This window comes from Paroedura picta, chromosome 1 (assembly GCF_049243985.1).
Source record: "Paroedura picta isolate Pp20150507F chromosome 1, Ppicta_v3.0, whole genome shotgun sequence".
Lineage (NCBI taxonomy): Eukaryota > Metazoa > Chordata > Lepidosauria > Squamata > Gekkonidae > Paroedura > Paroedura picta.
In genome coordinates, this window is record NC_135369.1 from 192,791,100 (window position 1) to 192,808,875 (window position 17,776).

A 17,776-nucleotide genomic window follows, 5' to 3' on the forward strand; every position below is an offset into this window, starting at 1 on the left:
TGTTACAGAGAGAAAATTTAAATCAGACAAAATCAAAATGAAAATTGCATTCAGTGGAGATGGCAGGAGCTGAATTGATCTGGGATTGGAATAAAAGCTTTGTGCAGACTATACCCAGGGTCACTAGACAGAGGAAGTCAGTGACAAGCTACCTCTGAACTTCTCTTGCCTTGAAAACCCTACGACGTTGCTATAAGTCATCTGTGACTTGATGGCCAAAAAAAGATACAATTACCTACCCTTGGTGTCAAAGAACATTTTTTTGTAAAAAAAAAAAAAATTCTCATACATATATGGGGATGTCAAACACAAATATCTTTCCTATGACCATGTATAGTTTATAAATAACACAAAATACATGTAGTTTCAAATGAGTAGCCATGTTGGTCTGAAGTAACGCAATAAAATCAGAATCCAGTAGCACCTTTGAGACCAACAAATATTTATTCAGGGTGTGAGCTTCAAAAATGGCTTCTGGGCCAGCCCTCTCTAATGGCCATTCCTGCCTTCACATCATTCTTTCTCTTTGTCCTCCCTTTCAACATCTCACATGCTCAACTTACTTCTCTTTGCAATAATAAATGTGGAAAATCTGGCTGGCAATGAGTACGTTTGCTTTGGTGGGTGAAGAGAGAGGGAAATGGAGTGCCACTGTCTTGAAGGAATGCCACTTGCTTCCTGCCACCCTCATGTGATATTTGTCAATTTCTCAGCAACAACTCTTTGGCCAGGATAAGAAAATGCTGAACCAGAGGGGTGACCAAGTCATAGTTCACATTGGGTGCCAAAAAACCTTGGATTAGTCATCGTACCGAGAAAAGATGTATATGTGTGTCACTATGCAAAAAAGGCTTGAAACGACTGTACTAGAGATAGATTCAGGTGAGTAGTCACATTGGTCTATATCAGATGTAGCCAAACTGTGGCTCTCTGAATGTCCATGGACATTTACCATGAGCCCCTGCCAGCAGTCTAGCCACTCCGGGTCCATATGTAAGACTGGAGAAGTATTTCCGCACACATTAAATGCAGTGTAATATTTGCCAACAGAAGTTGCTATATTTTGCCCCCCCCCATATGATGTCACCAAAATGACATAAAGTGGATTTCCCAATCTGTTTAGTGTGAGCTGCAGGAGAGCAAACAGCAGAGGGAAGATATGGAGGCTCAAACGCGCACCCGCCTCCCTCTCCCTTGTTCCCAGGGACGGGAATTTATTTTTTAAAATGGCTAACTTCCTGGAGCAACCATTAGGTGGACAAGCATGCAGGCAATGCTAGAAATAAAATAATTGTTTCCCCAAAGTTGTAACACAAAGTGTGCCTTTTCAAAGTCCCTCCCCCCCAAAAAAAAATCAGGAATGAGATTAATTTTTAAATGTATCAAAGGACTTGTGATCCCATAAAGGGTAGCATTCAAAAAGCACTATGCATCTATATTCTATGCAGAGGCATTTCAATGGAGAAATATGAAATTAAAAAAAAAAAAGCAGACATCGCAGGACCTTCAAAATATGGAGAAAGGGAATTGGTTGCCTGGACTGACTAACAGGTGGAAGTGCAACGCATATAAGGCATGTTGCTCTCTTCCGCCATTTCCAGCAGCCAATGCGGAGGGTGGGAAGCACGAAAAGAAGGCAGACAAAGGCGGGACAGCAAAAAGGTGACGAGGAGCTGGGAGGCACGATATGATTTAGCGCTACACCATTCAGTTGGCGTAACGCTATTTTTACTGCTGTGCGGAAATTGTCCCAGAATTAAACTTTGTTGGTCTTAAAGGTGTCACTGAAACTTTGCACTAAAGGACTATGCTTTTGTTTGTGGACCACAAACTTTGTCTTCATTTTGCTTCTTCTCCCCCCAATCTGCACGCTGGACAAGATGCCAGGCACAGGCAGTTTCTTTCCCCTGAAATAGTACATGCAACAGCTTAGCCATTACAAAGGCATTCCGAGGTTAGCAAGGTCAAAACAATAAAATGCTCCCAGGAGATATATGAGAAGGAGACCTCGGGCAGCTAAACTGTGGAAAAAATACTACCCAGTAATAGCAGGACATAAACAGGCCAAGGAAACTTTCCACGGCAAGAACATGAGAAAATGTGGACAGGTTCAATCCAGCAACCCAACCTTTGTTGGTATCTCAGTTAAAAAGGACACTCAACAGGGCTATGGACAACAGCCACTAATAAAGCATAGTGAATGCAATCAATAAGAATTAGCTAGGTAAAGAATAAGATGATCACCCTAGATAAAATGGATTAAAATGGATGTACATAGAAAGGAACAATTTAAGACTTCAGATTTGATCTTGAAAATCTAGGTAAGGAATTTTAGAACAGCAAGAGTGGTTTCAGGGACAGTGTCCCTCCGTAGACACTGATTCATTGATTGCTCATATCATTACTAGGCTATTTGTGTGGTGGATAGTATTTGTTGTTGTAGTTGTTGTTAGGTGTGAATTCGTGTCCGACCCATCGCGACTCCAAGGACAACGATCCTCCAGGCCCTCCTGTCCTCTACCATTCCCCGGAGTCCATTTAAGTTTACACCTATTGCTTCAGTGACTCCACCCAGCCACCTCATTCTCTGTCGTCCCCTTCTTCTTTTGCCCTCAATCGCTCCCAGCATTAGGCTCTTCTCCAGGGAGTCCTTCCTTCTCATGAGGTGGCCAAAGTATTTGAGTTTCATCTTCAGGATCTGGCCTTCTAAGGAGTAGTCGGGGCTGATCTCCTCTAGGACTGACCGGTTTGTTCGCCTTGCAGTCCAAGGGACTCGCAAGAGTATTAGGGGTGCTCAAACCACAAAAAGTCTCTCCTGAGAGGGAATCTGATGGAATCTTCCAGAGAGGAATTGGAGGGGAAAGCCTTTAAATGGGCCAACATGAAAGAGGTGCAATAGAGAGGGATGTCAAGATTCTAAAAATAGTGAGGCATCATCCCATGTTGATTTGGTAAGCCCAAATTGGCAAAGGAAGACACAAAAGAGACAAGAGGGGAGAACTTTCTTGATAGTCTTGGCCCATGAGTCTTCTCTTAAAAATACAGAGGATGCTAAATTCATCTAATAAGAGGTGATAATCTATAGCAATCCTCATTTGCTCAAGACATGAGTAGGGTCTTGACGGATGTCCCTGCTCGCCAACTCTTCTACTGGACACCAGGCTCAGCCTGGTTTCCTTACTGTGGATGCAACTGTAACAATATTTTTTTAATGGGCCCAAATTGCCTGGGGGGGGGCTGAAATTCCAGTGCTGGAAGTTCTTTGGAACTGTTTCTTCAGTTCCAGATGTTGCAGATCTGTTGTTTCAAAAGCTCTCTTCTTACATCAGATCTATGGTTTATGAAATTAAGAAGGGGTTTTGGAATGTGGCAATCCGAGCATTTACAGTGAACAGGACAGCAAAGCAGAGCAATCAGACAGGTGTGGATATCTCTAGAGAGGATCATGTTATTCCTTTAAACTCATGGAAAAACGGGGGGGGGGATATCTGCCTGTGTCATCGAGCCTTGCTGAATTACCTCCTGATGAATGAATGAATGAATGGATGGATGAATGAATGAATGAATGAATGAATGAATGAATGAATGGCCAAGAGCCTCCAGAAAGGTCAATAGCAGGCCTTCCAGGCAGTTGTGTAACAGGGTCATGACAACTGGTACTGCAAAGTGTCACATTTGTGAGATGAACTCAAAGACTTCTTCAGGCTAAGGCTCTTCCTGGGTAAACACCTGTCAGGTTTGCGGAATCATTTCTGTTTCCCAAGACATGGAGTTCAAAGGATATACCTGGGATGTACTGATTTTGAGTATTCATTGTGTTGATCTTTTCTTTTGAGATCTCCGTGTTCTGGCCTGGTTGGTTGTGCGGTACAGTTGGCCTGTTTGAAGACTTTTTGTTGGGGCGGGGGGCTGTTGTTATTTGGAATTGGGTGGAGTTTGTTGTTGTTACTTTATATTACCTGGATTCATGTTTTTCATCTTTCACTGTATCTTAAGTAGCTTAATGTATCTTAAGTATCTTAATGCACCAAGAGGAGGAGGCATGATCAAGGTTTATAAAATTATGCATGGGCTGGAGAGTTGAAGAGACATTTTTCTCAGTATCCCAAAATTCTAGAACTTTGGGGTTGTCAATGAATCTGACTACTTTACACAGAGAGTGATTAGAATGGGGAATTTGCTGCAAGGAAAAGGGAGTTTTTTTAACCCCGCTTTTTACTACCCAAAGGAGTCTCAAAGTGGCTTACAATCACCTTCCTTCCTCTCCCCACAACAGGTACCCTATGAGGTAAGTGAGGTTGAGAAAGCTCTGAAAGAGCTGTGACTGTTCCAAAGTCACCCAGCAGGCTTCATGTTGAGGAGGAGTGGGGAATCAAACCCAGGGCCTTTCCGCACAAGGACCAATGTTGCCAATTGGTTCCACAAAGCGGAAACGCTATTTTAAATAGTGGAATCTCGGTGTTCTGCATACCTGCATTTGTAGTGGAATCCAGTAGCATTTAATTCATTCCCCACAGGTTTCCGGTCTCGTAGGAATTCCTAGAAAGGAAGCGATTTTTTCTTTGCTTGTTCTCGCCCCTGGCCGCTAATCAAACGAACAGCCAGTGGGCGGTTGTTATCACAGGTTTAAAAAAACACACACACACGTTGCAACAATTATGCCTTGATTCGTTGCAACGGAGAGACCCATCTAGCTGGCGTGTGAGCTGGCGATTCATCGTTACCACACTCCTTTTTCACTAGTGTTGCAGGTTGCTGGCTGGAGTGTAGCGATTTTCTGAGGGTGAATCCACTTTTCTGGATTCACCGGAAATCGCTAAACGAAGCAATTTTAGCGCTAGTGTAGCAGGACTGTTGCAGATTGTGTGCGACGCCTTGCGGAACGGCAAATTAGTAGTGTTTACCATTTGCAAGCCTTCTGCTACTTTGAACTCGTGCGGAATGGCCCCCAGTTTTCCAGATTAGAGGCCGCTGCTCTTAACCACTCCCCCGAGTTGGCCAAATGATGTCATAAAAGCCACAGGAATAAATACCTTTATAGAGTGATTAGGTAGACTTATGGAGGATGAATTTATCAATAGCTACTAGCCACAGTACCTGTGGGGAGCCTCAACATTCAGAGGCACTCATCCTCTGAATCCCAGAGCCAGGAGGCAACTTCTGGGGAAGGCCTCGGCCTCTCTGCCCTGTTGTTGGCCCTCCAGAGGAACTGGCTGGCCTCTGTGTGAGACAAGATGCTGGACTAGATGGACCCCTGGTCTGATCCAGCAGGGCTCTTCTTAGGTTCTCGTGTGCATTTAGTGTTACTGTCTTTTTTTTATTGAACCGGTGCCTTAGTAGCACATTGATTTAAAAATTGCATTGATCAAAATGCTCCCACCACGTCTCTGCCTGGCGTCTCAGACACCACTAAAAAGGTCAAAGTGGGAACGGCAGTAAAAGAAACATTCCTTGATCATTTTTGGATATGACATCAACACGGCGCTGGCAGAAGTTTTCTTTCTCTCCCTGCACCCGGCTTTCGATTGTTAACAGCAGTCGCAAGAGGCTTAATCTGCAAATGTTTCTGCGGGATTAGCAATGGCTGTTTGGTGGAAGGGCTGAGGCACCACCCACTCTGTGGAGATCAGGTTGCTAAGGAGTTCAGGGGAATCAGGTGCCTGGTTTCAAGGCCATTAGGCCAAATGAGATCAGGTGGTGACAGGTGCCATTTATGGAGAGGGGTCTGATAAGAGACTAACAATCATAGAACCATAAAATAATAGAGCTGGAAGGGACCACATGGGTCATCTAGTCCAACCCCCTGCACTATGCAGGACACTCACAACCCTCTCGCTCATCCAGTGAATTGTCAACTGGCTGTTTTGGGTTTTCCAGGCTGTGTGGCCTGTGTGGTCTGGTAGTTTTATTCCCTGATGTTTTGCCAGTAATGGTGGCTGGCATCTTCAGAGATAGGCCAGGGTAAGATGGGAATCTGTGTTAAAGTGTCCCCTCTTGCTGCGTCCTACCTCTGAAGATGCCAGCCACAGAGACTGGCAAAATTGCCGGAGACGAAAACTCCCAGGCCACAGCCACACAACCTGGAATACCCACAACCACCAATTGAGGAACAGCTGGAAGCATCTGGTTCAATCTGGTTGCATCTAGAGGGCCTTCCAGTTTGCTTCTGGGCTCCATTCAAGAGGGTGATATTGACCTCTGATGCCCTGTATGGGCTGGGACTTGAGGATGCCAACCCATATAAACCCATTTGCTCCAGTCATTTTTGGAAGCCCGGTTTTGAGTGACCCTCAGCACAGTTTAATACCATAGAGTTCATCCTCCAAAGCAGCTGTTTTCTCTAGGGGTACAGACCTTGGTCATCTGTAGACCAGGTGTCATTCCTGGAATTATCCAGACCTCACCTGGATGTTGGCAGCCCTCGGGGGGTCAGCCATTGAGGCAGGGCTTTTTTCTGGCCGTTTCTCCACTCTCAATCCACCCCTGCAAGTCACGTCTGGTCTATGCTTGGAACAGAACAGGGTGGCAGAATGCTGAGGTGGGAGAATGACTGCAGGGGACGGAAGCTAATTTTCTATAGGTAGAAAAGTCACAAACTTGCAAATAGCTATACTGCAACATTTCCTCTTTGGTGTGCTAATGTGCTAATTTTCAGGAGATATTTATTGGAGTAAATATTTTAAAAACAGTTAACTTGGAAGCACTGGAAGTACAAGAACAAGAACAAGGGCTGGTTTTTGTGCCCCACTTTTTACTATTAATTATTTCATTTCTATACCGCCAGCAGACGGGCTCAGGCCAGTGAACAAATTCTCATTGACATAAAATCACATAAAACGATTAAATGGTTCATTAACTCATTAATTAGCAATTAAAATTAATTTGCAGTAGCAAATCATTGGGGTACCAAATCTGAGTTCCAGCTGGCGGTGTCAAGAGTCCCAGTTTTTGGGACAGTTCTTCCGGAACTAGAGTGTAGTCAGGGTACGTCTTCCTAGTAGGGAGGGCCCAGTCCATGTTACTGATTCACTGGCCCCAACCACAGTCCTGGCGGACAGCGTCATCTTGCAGGCCTTGTGGAATTGTGCCTGTTCCACCAGGGCCTGGATGTGTTCTGGGAGCTTGTTCCACCAGGTAGGGGCCAAGATGGAAAATGTCCCGGCCCTGGTTGAGACCAGACATACCTCCTTGGGGCCAGGTACCACCAGTTGAGTAAAACTATTAGTGTCCTACTTGGTTCGGAACACCTAGCCACAGTGATCCATGCAACGGTCACCTCTAGACTGGACTTCCGCAACTCACTCTATGTGGGCCTGCCCTTAGCCTTGACCCAGAAACTGCAGCGGCCAGGATCCTCACAGCAACACCATGGAGGTCCCACATTTGGCCCATCCTCCAACAGCTGTGCTTCAAGTTGAATTTTGGATCAGGTTCTGGTAATCACCTTCAAGGCCATATGCAATCAGGGCCCAGTGTACCTGAGTGACCACCTTTCTGCCTACACTCCTCAAAGACCTTTGCGCTCTGCCACCTCCAACTGGCTAGTGATCCCTGGCCCAAAAGAAGCCCACAACCAGGGCCAGAGCCTTCTCTGTCCTGGCCCCCACATGGTGGAACGAGCTCCCAGAAGAGATCAGGGCCCTGATGGATCTAAAACAGTTCCGCAGGGCCTGCAAAAGGGAGCTCCTCCACCAGGCATTTGGTTGAGGTCAACCGGAACCAGCAACCCACAGCGACCAAAGGGCCCCTGAACCTCCCTCCCAGGAATCCATAGACCTGAACTGAACCATGGACCTGTTTGATTGTTATCCTGTTTAAACTGTTATCTTCTGTTGTTGTTGTTATTGTTACCATTGTTGTATTTCTATTTGACACAAAAACTGATTTTGATGTATTGTTCTTTACGTTCCATGTGAACTGCCCTGAGCCTCAAATATAATTAATACATAAATATAAATTAATTAATAATAAAGCTCCCCTCACTGGGGGGTATAGTTGGCAGGTACAGCAAGGACTAATCAGGGCTGACCCTGCTTAGCTTATGAGATCTGATGGGGTCAGCCTAGCCTGGACCATTCACGCCAGAGCCTGTAATTCTTTATTGCCTAAAATGACAAAGAACAGAAGGGAAAAGAGCACGAGGTATGCAGAAACAGAGACCCATGCTGCTGCCCAAGGCCAGCTACCCATTTCTAGAAGGAAATCAGCATTAATCCCCCTTCACTCCTTCCTCACTTGCTCTGATACAAATAAGGAAACTGAAATGTCAGGTGAAGATAAAACACAGAACAAACAATACAGCCTTTGAAGACAGTGTGTGCCTGAGGTACTTCTGTTTGTGTCTTTGTGCTGCCCTTGTAGACACAGAAGAAGAAGGAGGAGGAGGAAGAGGAGGAGGAGTTGGTTTTATATTCCGCTTTTCTTAACCCAAAGCGGCTTAAATTCACCTTCCCTTTCCACTCCCCACAACTGACACCCTGGAAAATAGGTGAGGCTGAGAGAGCCCTGAGATTCCTGCTCAGTCAGAACAGTTTTATCAGTGCTGTGGCGAGCCCAAGGTCACTCAGCTGGCTGCGTAGGGGAGCGGGGAACCAAACCTGGCTTGGCATATTAGAAGTTGGTGCTCCTAGCCACTGCACCAAGCTAAAACAGGCCAACACATTCTTGCCTCAGTGCCCAGCAGAATCAGTGCCCTCCTTGCCAATATCATCTCAGTAATATTCTTGACTATTTCCTGGGTCATTCTGTTCTTTTATTGGCTTGTGCACAGTTTGGAAATGTGGCAAAACTAAGCTGGCTGCCATTCATGTCAAGAGTCCTTTAGGCTGATTCCCAACCATAGCAGCAGCGACCAGTATGGGGCCACTCAGGAATGGTGTCTGCCCGCTCTGGGGTTGCCTTTGCCACCTGTGGGAGGGATCAGGGGACTTCTAGAGATTTGGGGATGAAGCCCAGAGAGGACAGGGACCACCGTGGGGAACAATACCATACAGTTCAACCTCCAAAGCAACGATTTCCTTCAAGGAATACTAATCTCTGTAGTCTAGAGGTGAGCTACAGGAGAGCATGCCCAACTCCAGTGACGAAGGGTCTCTCAGCTCCAGTGACAAAGTGTCTGAAGAAGGGAATAAACAGGTGAGTTCAGCAGATGTCTGAGGGGTAAGTAGCTTTAAAATTGCTTATAAGTTTCAATATATAACGGCCACGAATTAACGTGGCCGCCGTTGACGCGGTGGGGGCGCCCGGGAGCGACGCGGACCCGGCTACGTCAGCAGGCCGCGCCGGGGCACGCTGAGAGGGAAGGGCGGGGCTGACGGCCTTAAAAGGCCGCGTGCAAGTCACCCGCCCTCTTTCCCCAGGACCACGCTGTCCAAACAGCTTGCTGTTCGGGCTGCGCAGCTGGTAGGGCGGGGCCGGTCAGGCTCACGGTGCTTCGGGCACTCGCCTGTTCCGGCTTTCGGTGGGGAGGGGGTTGTAGTTAGGTAGGGATTCCCCCCCCACCGCCGTGAGGCAGACGACGCCCGAGGACCAAGGGGGAAGCGGGGAGAGGGCCCGTCCGGGGAGCGGGATGCTTCGCCGCCCGCGGGCAGTTGCCGCTGGCCGCAGCGACGGGGAGGCGCCGAGAAGATCGGGCCGTGCGGACGGGGGCAGGCCACAGGGCGGGGCCCCCGCCGCGGCTGCTGGATCCGGCGATCGGCCCACCACTCCCGGGCCGGCCTTCATCTTCGCCCCACGAGGGCCTGCCTGGGCGGGCTCGGGGAGGCGGCAGGCCTGGCCAGGACCCGCCGGCTTCACCCGTCAATGATGGGGCGGGGTCGGGGGCTTCTGGCAGGGCGTCGGCCAGGCGTCGCAGGCCTGGCACGTGAGGGAGCGAGGGGGCGAGGGGCAGATCCAGGTCCCCTGGACGGTCCTCGAGGGGCTCCGGGACCCCGTTGCCAGCAGCCTCGAGGGGCGTGGCCAAGAAGAGGGCCTGCGCCCTGAGGGCCAGTCGGGCCCAGGCGTCGGACATCCCGATGTCCCGGGCCCGGGGCGTCAGGGCCAGCTCAGGGGATACCCGGCCTGCTGGCAGGGGCGGAGCCAAGGAGCGACCGGACCATTCAGCGGCCCGCCCCTTCCCAATTTGAGGATTTCCCCACTGGGCGTCGTACCAAAAAAGACCACCGGGGAATTCCGCCTCATCCAACACTTATCGTACCCGAGGGGTGGGTCTGTCAATGATTTTATCCCTCCAGAGCTGTGCGCTGTAAAGTACACGCCGTTCGATGAGGCGGTGACCATGGTTCGCTGGTGCGGCCGGGGGGGCACTGCTTGCGAAGTGCGACGTACAGTCTGCTTTTCGGCTCCTGCCAGTCCACCCAGATGACTTCTGCCTTTTGGGATTCCCGTTCTGCGAGGGATGGTACGTAGATAAGGCCATGCCAATGGGGTGCTCCATTGTCTGTGCGGCCTTCGAGGCGTTCAGCTCCTTCCTCGAGTGGGCGGCCAGATCCCGGGGAGGGTTCAACGAGCTGGTGCACTTCTTGGACGATTTTTTGATGGCAAGCCCGGGGGGCACGAATGCCTGTTCCATCAGGTTGCCGGCGATCCTGCGGGTCATGTCCGAACTGGGCGTGCCCTTGGCCGCGGACAAGACCGAGGGTCCTGCGACTAAACTCATGTTCTTGGGGGTCGAGCTCGACACAGTCGCGGGCATGTCCCGGTTGCCTGCGCACAAGGTGGAATCCCTACTGGGTCTGATTCAGGGCATTCGTAGCAGGCGAAAATGCGCTCTGCGCGACGTTCAGGTGCTACTGGGATACCTGAACTTTGCCTGTAGAGTGGTCAACCCGGGGAGGGCGTTCTGCTTCCGCTTGGCGTTCGCCACGCAGGGGTTGTCTCGCCCTTATCACCGCCTTCGCATTACCAGTGAAATGAGGGCAGACTTGCATGTGTGGCAGCAGTTCCTGGAAGGTTTTAACGGCGTGGCCATATGTCAGACGCCGTTTGCTCCCAGGGATCGACTTCAGGTTCACTCCGACGCCGCTGGGGGAAGCGGGTTCGGGGTGTATTTCAATGGGAATGGTGCGCTGCACGGTGGCCTGATGCCTAGACAGCGGAGGTTCACCGCAACATGACTTTCCTGGAGTTTTTCCCCATACTGGTGGCGGTTCGCATTTGGGGGCAGCAATTTGTGAATCGTCGGGTGGAGTTCATGTGCGACAATCAGGCTGTGGTGCAAATAGTGAACAGGCAGTTGTCAAGGTCCCCCAGGGTCATGCGCCTAGTTCGGGCCTTGGTTTTTTCCTGTTTGTCTCACAACATCTCCTTCCGCGCCAGGCACGTTCCGGGGGTTAACAACGAGTTGGCCGATGCTCTCTCTCGGTTTCAGGTCGAGAGGTTTCATCGGCTCGCCTCCGGAGCGGCAGCAGAGCCAGAAGCGTGCCCGCCAGACCTGTGGCAGCTTGGCGCCACCTGATCGTGGAGGGAGTCCTGTCGTCATTGGCGGTGTCCACACGCCGGGCCTACCGGAGGGCAGCCTGCAATTTTGTGGACTTTGCTCGACGGGCTTGGCGTTCTTCCATTTGGCCCATGAGGGAAGAACTGCTGCTCCGGTTCTTGGCCCACCTCAAGGAACGGGGCCTTTCCTGCTGCACATTGAGGGTCACTCTGGCCGGACTTTCCTTTTGCTCCAAAGCCATGGGCTCCTGGGACCCAGGGAAGTTGTTCCTGGCCAGACAGGCCGTGAAGGGTTGGGGGCATCGCGGCCTGATCCCCGGCGCCCCATCACCTGGGCAGTTTTGTGCCAGTTGCTTGGGCACTTGCCTGCCATGGCTGGTTCCGACTTTGAACGTGCCCTGTTCAGGGCGGCGTTTACTTTGGCATTTCATGGGGCATTTCGGGCCAGCGAGTTGGTGGCTCGGTCCCGTTCGGCACGGTCTCCCACGGGCCTGCTGGTATCGGATGTAGAGTTGGTGGATTCGGGCGTCCAGTGCCTTGTCCGCCGTTCCAAGAGTGACCAAAGGGGCAGGCGGTGTCACATGCACCTTCCCGCTTTTCAGGGGGCGTCCGATTGCCCAAGATGGGCTATGGCCGCATACCTTATGGTCAGGCCTCCGTTGCTGGGGGCCTTGTTCGTGCATCAGACCGGGACCTGCCTGTCGCATTACCAGTTGGTAGCCGTTCTCCGGGCCTGCCTGCGGATGGCGGGGCTTCACCCCGCCATGTATGGGGCCCACTCCTTTCGGATCAGTGCCGCCACCAATGCTTATTTGGCTGGCGAGCCACCCAGGGTCATCAAGCAGAAGGGGAGGTGGCGTTCGCAGGCTTACAAGTTGTACATTCGCCCTCATCATGTGGTTTGATGTGTGGTTTTTTCCCAGGTGTCCCATCAACAGCTGCAGCAGTCACGGTGGTGGGGCATTCCATACTGGGCCGGCAGGCATGCGTCTTCAACCAGATGGGGAGTGCATCTCGGCCTGGAGGAAGTCTGCAGGATTACCTGGTCTGGAAGACGGGGGCTGCGGTGGTCATCGTTGCTGCGGGTCGTGGCCGACGAAGTGCATCGGTGGGGCATCCCGGATATCTTGGTGATCCATTTGGGAGAAAATGATCTGCCTTCCAACTGGACGCCAGTTGAGCACAGCCATTGCCGAGGACTTGATGATCCTGCGACAGCGAATGCCGCATACCATCTTTGTTTGGTCCGAGATGTTGGTTCGGCTCGTGTGGCGGTCCGCCCGGTGGTCTGATCGGGTGAATTGGGCCAAACAGAAGGCGAACAAGGCCGCGTTGAAGACGGTGCGGTCCTTGGGGGGAGTGCCTGTCCTGCACCCCAACATAACTTTTCGTTCCCCGCTTCTCTTTTGGTCCGATTGGGTTCACCTCTCCGAAAAGGGTTGTGACCTCTGGCTGTCGGACGTGCGGGATGTTTTGTTAAAGGTTTTGGTTGAGGGTTGGCGGGAACAGGGACCAAGGGTTCCTGTTCAGTGGCGGGTCATGCAAGGTATGGAGCCTGTTGGCGGGGAGCCCGTCTACGTATGGGACTCCCCGGAGTAGGGGGTCTCGTTAAGGAGACCGGCCTTAACCGGGCGCGGCCTACCCGGCTGGGAGGCCAGGGGCCTGGGGCCAAGCGAAGGCGGGGACCCAATGGAGGCGGACGCGGAGCCGGAGCGCCGCGGTTTGTGGGGGTCGGCCGGCCGGCTGACAAGGCTCAGGCTCTCTTACCGCATGCGGGCCAACCCTCTGGTTGGAGGGGCCCAGGTTAATAAACGGCTGCGGCCAATTTGTTGCCAGAATGGGTCTGTGTCGTTACTGGGACAGTCACCACCTGCTAGTCAAAACATTCTGGCAAGATAAGCTAAGTTAAAAGGGTTCAGCTAGGCAGGAGGAAAAATAGTTTAAAAATGCCTTTTGGTACCAACATTATGTAACTTCTCAGTATTGTAGCTGCTCAAACCACTCAGGTGTAGCTAATTTTATTTATAATTTTAGTTATGTTCCAATTTCTGGTCTAGTTCTAATTTGAGTCTGGTTGTAGCTGCTCAGACTACTTAGGTATAGCTAACTGTAGTTCTAAACAGACTCAGAGGTTCGTGGCTATCAGGATTGCCCCCCATTGACACCAACAAGACTGCTGAAAATTTTTGAATCAGAATTCTTTATTGGGTAGCACTGAGACAGCAGTGTGCAGACTCCTTGGCAGAACTGAAGATGGGTCCTCAGTTCACCACCATATGGCATTTGGAGCTCCAACCCCCACATTTGAACTGTACAATTGCTGGCCTCTCAAGGGCTTTTGCTAGTGTTTGCTGCAGTCCAGGAAGGGTTAAACATGTTGGCAGAGTTTAAATGTGTAAAAGAGTACAGCACCGGCTGCTTAAAGAATAAATAACTTTGTTGAGAATTGAAACAACTTGAGTTCTAGTGGTCTAATTCACTAACTGTTCTTCTACATCTGAAGGCAAACAAGGAGGAAGTGTGCTCAAAGGAGCAGAAAGTCTCCAACTAACCAGAGTCGAGTCTGCACAGGACTTTTTATCCTCTCCCAGCCCGAATAAACTCCTCCCCTCTGCACTGAATTAAATTTCCATTTTGATTTTGGGTGCTTTAAATTGTGATTGATCCACAGTGAGTCTACCTTTCCCCCACAATATCCAGGAGTGGATATAAGTAATGATATCTGAAAAACCAGCTTTTAAAGTCACCACTAGTGGTTAGGAGTGCGAACTTCTTATCATAGAATCATAGAATCATAGAGTTGGAAGGGGCCATACAGGCCATCTAGTCCAACCCCCTGCTCAACGCAGGCAAATGCCATTTTGGGCTGTATCAACAGGGGCATCACATCAAAATCACAAGATGTCATAGTCCCATTGTATATGGCACTGGTCAGACCACACCTGGAGTACTGTGTGCAGTTCTGGAGGCCTCACTTCAAGAAGGATGTAGATAAAATTGAAAGGGTACAGAGGAGAGCGACAAAGATGATCTGGGGCCAAGGGGCCAAGCCCTATGAAGATAGGTTGAGGGACCTGGGAATGTTCAGCCTGGAGAAAAGGAGGTTGAGAGGGGACATGATAGCCCTCTTTAAGTATTTGAAAGGTTGTCACTTGGAGGAGGGCAGGATGCTGTTTCTGTTGGCTGCAGAGGAGAGGACATGCAGTAATAGGTTTAAACATCAATAGGCTAGATATCAGGAAAAAAAATTTCACAGTCAGAGTAGTTCAGCAGTGGAATAGGCTGCCTAAGGAGGTGGTGAGCTCCCCCTCACTGGCAGTCTTCAAGCAAAGGTTGGATACATACTTTTCTTGGATGCTTTAGGATGCTTAGGGCTGATCCTGCGTTGGGCAGGGGGTTGGACTAGATGGCCTGTATGGCCCCTTCCAACTCTATGATTCTATGGTTCTATGATTCTATGAGGTGACAAAGATAAATTTTTCTCCCAAAATCTTAGGGCTTTTCCACACAGTGGCCAAAATGGCGAGATGCCTCCTGCCTGCAAAAGCATGATATTGAATCATGCTATTCCTCCCCTCCACACTTATGGCAGCCTTCCTGCCACGTCTCCCCCTTCCCAGATCCACGAATGAACCAAAGCGGCTCTGAAAGATGGAACTGCAATGCCTTAATGAAGTAATACAGTCCAGAATTCTACCTTCCTCACTCTGCTAAGCAGGGTCACCTTCATGCGGGGCCTTGGAGATCCTGTCCGAAAGTCAGCTGATCTCCAGATGACAGTGATTACTTCCAATGGAAAAAAAATGGCCAGTTGGGTCCTTCCCCCCCCCCAAACCCTGTGTTCCCCCAACTCCACCCCTAAATCTGCACTAATTTCCCAGTCTGTTGTTGGCAGACTTAGAGGAGCAAGTCTAATCTGTCCTCAGCATTAGTTAAATAAAGCAATACAAACAGAGGATGAAAAGATCAAAACACCAGTTCAGTCACGGCTGTCAACGCAGGCAACGGTGTCATCAAGTCAGCCCATTGTTCCACCCCATTTAAGCAGGCCCCGTTTGCCAGTGGCTAAGCTTAGCCATTAACTGCAAAATACCAGCTCTCTTGCTGGAGTGTGAGCAACTGGAATTTAGCCGTCTGGAAGGGTTTCAGCTCATGGATATGCAAGAGCCCAACGTAGCGAGTCAGAAAAAGAGTCAAAGATACTTCTCTTTTTTCCATTTTCCTCACCAGTTTAAAGACAATACAAAATACTTTTTTTTAAGCCTATCTGGTCTTCAATTATTCAGGTGAGCACATGAAATTGGGGGGGGGGGGGGGGAGATCTTTATATATATAAAGAAGAAGAGCTGTTTTTTGTACCCTGCGTTTTACTACCCAAAGAAGTCTCAAAATAGTTTACAATTGTTTGCCCTTCCTGGCCCCACAAAAGACACTCTGTTAGCTTGGTGGGGCAGAGAGAGCTCTGAGAGAACTGTGACTGGCCCAAGGTCACCCAGCTAGCTGTATGTGGAGGAAGAATGAGGAATCAAACCCAGGTCTCCAGACAATCCTCGAACCTCCTGGCTATGCTAAACACGGCAATATGGTGAATTCTAAAAAATGTACACTGAAAAGACTGAACTAGCCGGAGCATTTCATCAGCTAAACAGCCAACTGGGAGATTCTTAATTGCGATCCGGCATGCAGTTCTTTTCCCATCCATGATTACGACTGCCCTGCAGGAAATGCCTTCGTATTCTTTTAGTAGTCCATATCCTTCAGCAATACCATGTTTTGTGTCAGACTCTTTGTGTTTAGCAGGAGGATGAGGTTCCCAACAAGGCATCCACCAGCACCTTTCCTGATATCCTCCAAGTGGGTTTAGAAAGTGAGTAGGGTCAGGTGAGGTTCCCACCCCCACCCCAAGCAAGGCTACAGATTGGCCACTGGCAATTTGATTGGCTCTGCAGATTTTTTAAAAGATCACTTCGGTAGCAGCTGCCACCAGAGGATAAGGATATTTACTGTGTGACTGGAGGGAAGCTGAGGCAGCCATTCTGTGGCTGGCTCCTCCTCCTGAGGCAGCCATTTTGTGGCTGGCTCCACCGCCTGAGGCAGCCATTCTATGCCTAGGTCCATGTCCTGAGGCCGCTATTTTGTGGCAGGCTCCATCTCCTGAGGCAGCCATTTTGTGGCAGGCTCCACCTCCTGTGGCAGCCATTTTGTGGCAGGCTCCACCGCCCGAGGCAGCCATTTTGTGGCAGGCTCCACCGCCTGAGGCAGCCATTCTGTTCCCAGTCTCCAGCTCCTAAGGAATCATTCTGTGGCTGGATCCACCTCTTGAGGGAGCCCCACACTGTGTTCTGTCAACATTCAAAAGGTGCCTGGCTGACAGACAGCCTCTAATCTGGAGAACCCAGGTTAATTCCCCACTCATCCTCCACATTTAGCCTCCTGGGTGACCTTGGGCTACTCCCAGTTCTTTCAGAGCTCTCTCAGCCTCGTGTTCCTCAGAGGATGTCTGAATCGCCCATCCCCAGGGTGCTGGACTCAAGGTGCCCTTGGCCTGATCCAACATGTCTTCTCTTATGTCCCTATGTTCTTCAATTTAGAAAGTGTCACTATTCCAAATACAAAGGATAAAAATGTTAAAAGATGGTTTAAGAAGGTAAAAGGCGTACATAGTGGGAGAGAAACTCAAACTGTTTTTTAAAAAAAGCATTGAAAAGTGACTTTCTTAATCCGGAAGAGACAAATTCAATTTGGAGACTTTTAAAAAGGCATACGACTAGAATCCAAAGGACCTGGAACAAAAAACCTCCTCTTGAAAAAGGGCCTTGGCTGGTGAGCCAAGAGGAAGTTACCTCAGGGAAAGTATCTGTCAAGAGCCCTCCTCGCCAAACCACAGCAAGGTAATCCCTTGAATTAAAAGCGTGGGATGAGAGAGGATCCCACTGGAATCTCTGCTGGGGGCAGGCTCCCTGTGACCGGCTCAAGGTCATCCAGCAGGCTTCCCTGGTGGGAGGAAGGGCTCCAACGTGGGTGTCCTGGCAGTTTAGGATACCAAGCTCTGCTGGGTCTCCTGTGGTAAAGCAGCAGTGGCAGCAATTCTCAAGTTCCCATTGGTGGGTGAAGCTTCCAAGGAGGAAGATAACCCTACACAAGTACAGATTGCCAAAAAACCTTCAAGCTCTTCCATTTCTTATAGTTATGTGGCATTCCCTGAGAATATATAAAGTACACTGGCTTTTACAGAGGCAGCAGGTGATACCTTTCCTGCATGATTTCTCCTGTGCATTGATTTTTAAGGCATTTGTCCCAAGTCTGAAACCTTTAAGGGGTAGGGAGGGAATCAGAGCTT

At 49.8% G+C, this 17,776-nt stretch overlaps 1 protein-coding gene across 1 annotated transcript in view; it reads right to left on the reverse strand.

Annotated features, from left to right (window-relative positions):
- The window catches only part of LOC143826424 (serotriflin-like), a 56,920-nt gene that overhangs the window by 36,146 nt on the left and 2,998 nt on the right, over nucleotides 1–17,776 (reverse strand). The gene's annotated exons all lie outside the window — the stretch shown is intronic.